We start from the raw sequence: 4,911 nt of genomic DNA, 5'->3' as shown, positions 1-4,911 counted from the left end.
GAAAGGAATACTCATGGTTTCTGAAGACTGACCATGCTCCCTCGAGTACTACGCAGCAACAAACTCAGGTCAGTGTGCATTAAGATCTACAATAGTATGTGGTTGTAATGCAGAATTGAATACTTTACCTTGAGTTGCTATAATTTGATCCGGCGACTTCATGTGCTAAGGACTTCCTTGTAGACTATGTTCTTCATGGTCGTTAATAAGGGCTCAGATCTTTTTCGCTTATTTGAATTATTGATTTGTTCCTTGCCCTTGCCCTTGCCCTTGCCCTTACCATTGTCGTTGTCCTTGATGGCGAGAATCTTAATGTTCCTCTTCGCAGTGGCTCTAGACAATGCGACGTAGAGCTGACCGTGAGAGAATATCGGGTCTGGTAGGTACACCCCGACAATCGGGATGGTCTGCCCTTGTGCCTTGTTGATTGTCATGGCAAAACTGAGCCTAATAGGGAACTGCTTCCTCTTGAACTTGAAAGGGAATATATCGTCATCGGATGGGCAGAGAGGTATCCGAGGAAGGAACACCCTCCTACCAGCATGTTGTCCTAGCACGATTTCTGCGTCGATGGCGTTCCTTTGGAAACCCTAGACCACAAGCCTTGTGCCGTTACACAACCCATTAGCTGGATCAATGTTTCTCAACAGTATAACGGGGCAATTTAACTTCAGTTTGAGCGCATGCGGAGGCAGCCCGTTGGGAGTTAGGTTGTTCAGGAACTCGGGGGCATAGTAGCCATGTGGATCATCCTCTGCAATATCAAAACTGTGGTAGATCTTCTCTTCGCCCTGGAAGCGCTCTATCATGCGTGTGTTTACCTTATCAATGTTGTCGTTCTTGGTGGAGAGGATCGCTCGAGATGTCATGTAATTTGGATCAGCCATGTTGTCGTCTAGAGCAGGAAATACATGGTCGATTAGCTTCTCTAGGTCAACGCCGTCTTCTGTTGGCTGCACACAAATATCTTCTGGGAGCCTTATGTTGCCTTCCTCGTCGGTTTCCTCGGTGCCGTTGCCTACCCTTAGCAAGTAATCTGCGAACCACGGGTCGTTATGCGCCCTCATGTTGGTGAGGAGCCTTAGGTGGCGCATGCCCTTCCATATGTACGAACTCCGCAAGGTCGCATCAATTATCTGACCCCGTGACCCCTTCCTGACGACCGGAAGCACCTGCCTGAAGTCCCCACCGAACACGACAGTCTTTCCCCCGAATAGTCGGTCCCGTCGTCCCATGATGTCCCGCATGCTATTGTCCAGTGCCTCAACCGCTTGTCGCTTCGTCATGGTGGCCTCGTCCCATAGGATGAGTGAAGCCATGTGCAGGAGCTTGGCCGTTCCACTTTGCTTGGTGAAGTTGCACGACCCCCCATCTTCAATGCCGAGTGGGATCTTGAACCTCGAGTGGGCTGTCCTTCCTCCAGGCATGATGGAAGCCGCGACGCCCGACGTCGCCGTAGCCACCACGATCTTGCCCTCGCCTCGAACCTTTGCGAGCAGTGCCTTGTATAGGAAGGTCTTCCCAGTGCCTCCCGGGCCATCAACAAAGAATACACCCCCATCACCAGCATCGACTGTTGCCAGTATCTCGTCGTATGCAAGCCTCTGCTCAGGGTTTAGCGAGGACGCTAAACCAGCATCGTTCGCGTCAACCTCGATGGAGGACTCCTCGGTGACTTCTCTGGCCTCGCCTCCAGTAGTGTCATAGGTCTCATCGATGTCCGGAAGAGGGAACAACACTATGTCTTTGCCCATGGATTGTAGCATGCCCCTTATGTCAAGCAACACCATCTGCTCCACTGCCTTTGAGCACGTGTGTGATCGGCGGTAGTCATCAGACATTGCCTCTAGGTGCCTATCCCATAGACCGCGCACGTCACCTGGCTCGCAGAATACCAAGATTGTTGCAAAGAGCCTCCTGAGTGAGGCTGGCATCGCGAACTGTGTTGACTCTATAAGACACTCGTCAAGCGTGTTGTCGGCCTCGATGAGGCCCAATCTCTCGGCAGCCTCACGGAAGCTATGACAGAGCACACCGCCCACGGTCCGCAGGTCCTCGAAGGATGTCTTGCCTGGTACATGGTTGAGCAGCACTCGCAGAAAGTACCGCTCCCCCTCGGCTGGATGGGCCGACACGATTCGACCTACTTGGTGCTGCTTTTCTCTCGGCCTCCAGTATTTCTGTCTCTGCCATGTGAAACTTCCCGGAAAGTCCTTGTACAGGATATCCCGAGCCCACACATGCTGCTGATTAGCGAGGAAATACTCTGTCAGCATTGACTTAGATGCAGTATCACGGGCGACGACATCAGTCAGGTCCTCTCCTGCTTTGAACGTGACACTATTCATATTAGGGAGATGAAGCGGCAACTGTAGGACCGACGGGAAACTCCCAGAAAGGTTGAAGCCGAATATCCTCCACATTGCCTCTGGTGGAGTAACCCATCTCGCATCAACGTACCTTTTAATCTCGTCTACAACCCCGTTGCTGTCAGGCTGGTCAATGCTGAATGAAGCTCGATCGTGACCCTTGTATACGTATTTGTAAAGGTACTTGACGGCCTTGATGCTGGAGCACACCTCGACATTTATGTGGCAGTTGAACATCCGCAACAGATAAGGGTTGTAAGGCACGACCCATCTGTTATCCAACATTTGACGACGGACCTTAGCCTGACGACCATCGTCTCGCCGTCGATAAACCGGGTATGAATCCTTCCCTTGTAAGGTGTTTTGGTTGAACGGTCGTGGGTACTTGCTCTTGCACTTCAAGTCTTGCATGCACACATTTTTGGGATTAAGATTGCCACATGGGCCGTGCATCATATGCTTCACGACCATGGCATAGAGCTCTGGATACTTATGCCTGTCTGGGAGCTCTGCAGATATGATGCGGTCATACTGCTCTGGCACCACGAGTTTATAATTTGAATTCATGATCAACAGGAAGTGTGCATGGGGGAGGCCCCTCTTCTGGAACTCGACGACATACACATGCGCTACCACAACACCAAGGATGTGCTTTTTGAACAACATCTCTTTCATGGTCTCTAGCTTGGCCTTGAACACGCGTGCGACAAGATCTGGTCGGTCCTGCGGTGTCTGGCCAGGAAGCAGCTCATTCAGTATCTCCTCCCAGCTAGGATTGCATGTCATAGTCAAAAAGATGTCAGGCTTCCCATATGTCTGCACCAGTGCCATGGCGTCCATCTGCCTCCGCTTCATGTCTCGGTTGCTTCCTTGATGCGTCCCTGGCAGCACGATCCTCTTCCCAACAGCGCTCGCCCGCATCTCCCCAACCGCGATGCTATCCACAAGGCCTTGGTATAGATCGGCACGTATCTCTCTCTGGTGGTCCCTGATCCACTTTAGCCTACATCCCTCAATCTTGATGAACATGTCGACACCCCACTGCTGAAACAGGCGTGCTCCATGTAGTATGGGGTTGAATATCGCAGGGCGCGTCTGTAGCCGGTAACAGTAGTAGTCCCTAACAGAGACACACAACCGGCTGTTCCCCTCTGTGGAAAGACGTGAAAGAAGAAGGTTAGGTACCATATGGAAGGATAGAGAACTTTTTCTGGCATATAAGCATAACAACCAGGTGCACCTGAATCGTTATCACGGTTTCCTCTTGGTTGTTGTGCAACCTCCCAAGGGACATTGTGCTTAGGGATATTTGGATGCCAACCAAGCTCCCCCCTTGGAAAAAAGAGGGGATACGAGAGCGGGTCATAACAGCCATCTGTGGCATGTATACTATACTTCTCGTTGTTGTCCCCATAGAGTGTAATGCTGCGGTTGAACCTGTTTGCTAGATCGCTTCCCTCGACCCAAATCGCAGCCACCTCAGATGACACGGGTCTATTATATCTTCGTTGGTCTAGTTTCTGGTCAATGTTGAGGTCTATCCGGTACTCCTCGAGGTTTTCCTTGTGGGCACCCAAACTCCTAAACTGTTGGGAGTAGGGGTTTTCCCTAAGGACGTCCACTAACTTGCTGACAACGTGCTGGTCCAATTGCTTGGTGGCCTCCTTGCGATGGCTTAAGCTGGGATCGTCATCGTAGAAGTACAACTGCAGATGTTCAGGGCGAGATCTTGGACCGAACGAGTGCACCTTGTGGTACATAGTGCCATGTGCCCGAAACGTGTACACCCCGGACTTCATGTTTGTGTAGTTGTTGTCTAGGCTGACGCCAAGGGTAGTGAAGGCAAAGTGCCCGTTGAAGAACCGAATGCTCTCTCGGAAATGCCGAGAGTCTGCATCCGTGCTTGACCATAACCTCATCAGCTCTGGGATAGGCTCTGGTTCAGCTAGCTCAATCTCCCCGTTCCGACAGCAAAAGTCGTCAGTCTCGTACTGGAACTTCTTGGCCTTGCAATGCTCGCAGTTTGCCGCGTGCTTCAGGATGTGCGTGCTGTCTGGGATGTTCGAGTAGACATAGTCGAAAGGATCTAGGTTGATAGATCCCGTGTTGGAGGATTCTACGGGCTCATCGAGGTCCGAGCTATCAGTGTCGGATGCTGCAAGCATTGTGGAGATATAACAAGTCATAATGGGATGCACATCATAAACCAATAATATAGAGGGATGAGCAGCGAAAGGCGCCTCGGAGTACCTTCACCGGCAAATAGGTAGTACTCATCATCCATGAGGTCACCAGAGAGTGCATTCTCGTCCATGATGCCGCTAAGGAAGGCCTCCATGTCAACTGTAACATTGTTGAGCCGGTAAGTAATGGTTTTAATTGTGAGTGCACACCAAGAGGGGAGTAAACATGAGAGGGTTACCATTGGTTCCGATAGTGTACGATGGCATGTTTGATGAAGGGGAGGAAGCTGGTGAAGCAACTCCTGTGGGCGGTGCTTCTGAACTTGCTGCTGCTCTGTTCACATCTAAGGTACTTGCAT

This window comes from Triticum dicoccoides, chromosome 6B (genome assembly GCF_002162155.2).
Source record: "Triticum dicoccoides isolate Atlit2015 ecotype Zavitan chromosome 6B, WEW_v2.0, whole genome shotgun sequence".
NCBI classification, from domain to species: domain Eukaryota; kingdom Viridiplantae; phylum Streptophyta; class Magnoliopsida; order Poales; family Poaceae; genus Triticum; species Triticum dicoccoides.
Note: the sequence above shows the minus strand (reverse complement) of the source record.